Genomic DNA, 1,037 nt, shown 5'->3' with positions numbered 1-1,037 from the left:
TATATATATATATATATATATATATATATATGTTTTGATAACTTTGATAGGTTTCGGCCACTATAGTCCCAGCCGATGTCTAAATCAATAGCACCATCTGGTGAAGTCTTTTAGCCATACATGGGGAACCATAGACAACTCTAACAAAGGGGCATTATTTTTTGAGACATATCCCTGAGCAGGAGGGTGGTACAGGATTTTTTGAAGAACTTTCCCCAGTAAGCATTTCAATTTTATGGGATCCATTCCCATTTTGGCGTATTTTTATGGTATTAAGTAAGGCTGAACCGGTTGAGGTAAAGGAATTGTGACGTAATGTCGCTATGAGTACCGAGTTCGATTTTTGTTATGGGCGGATAGCATGGGGGCCAAGTCATGGATGGATTTTAATATTGATGCCAGCATCATTTGTCAAATACTGATGGAATATATTCCACATAACACAAATGATGTAGCGCTCCGGGCGAATTTGAAGAAAGTAAGAGATTGAGTTTTTTTAGTCGACCCAAATAATCAATGCCTCTCATGCCGTCTCTCTTTCTTGTTATTGACCTCTGGACTACTTCTACTTCAATAAAGAGTGTTTCGTATGGGTGGGGGAACACAGTGAGCAACAGTATTCATGGTGGGGTCGGGCAAATGTAGAGTAGAGGAGGATAATGGTGTAGGAATCTCTAGACCGGAAAGTTCTCCATAAACACACGCACGAATACATGCACGCATGAATATATTTATATGCACACATACATGCATGCAGTTTTATAGAAACAATCGACGAAATTTTCCGTGTAATTTATTCATAGAAGAAACTGCATTATATGTAATAAGTAAAAATTATTCTATTAATGAATTATCTGGTCATCATTATTTTATATACAAGATATGCTTATGCTAGAGAATAACACTCTGCTTGTAGCATGATCAATCGACTGACCTATTGACATCATATATACAGATATACATATGTACATACACATATATAGACACATATAAACATACACACATACGTACGCACATACATATGTATATATATATAA

This window comes from Octopus bimaculoides, chromosome 3, assembly GCF_001194135.2.
Source record: "Octopus bimaculoides isolate UCB-OBI-ISO-001 chromosome 3, ASM119413v2, whole genome shotgun sequence".
Lineage (NCBI taxonomy): Eukaryota > Metazoa > Mollusca > Cephalopoda > Octopoda > Octopodidae > Octopus > Octopus bimaculoides.
This window is presented reverse-complemented; position numbering follows the sequence as displayed.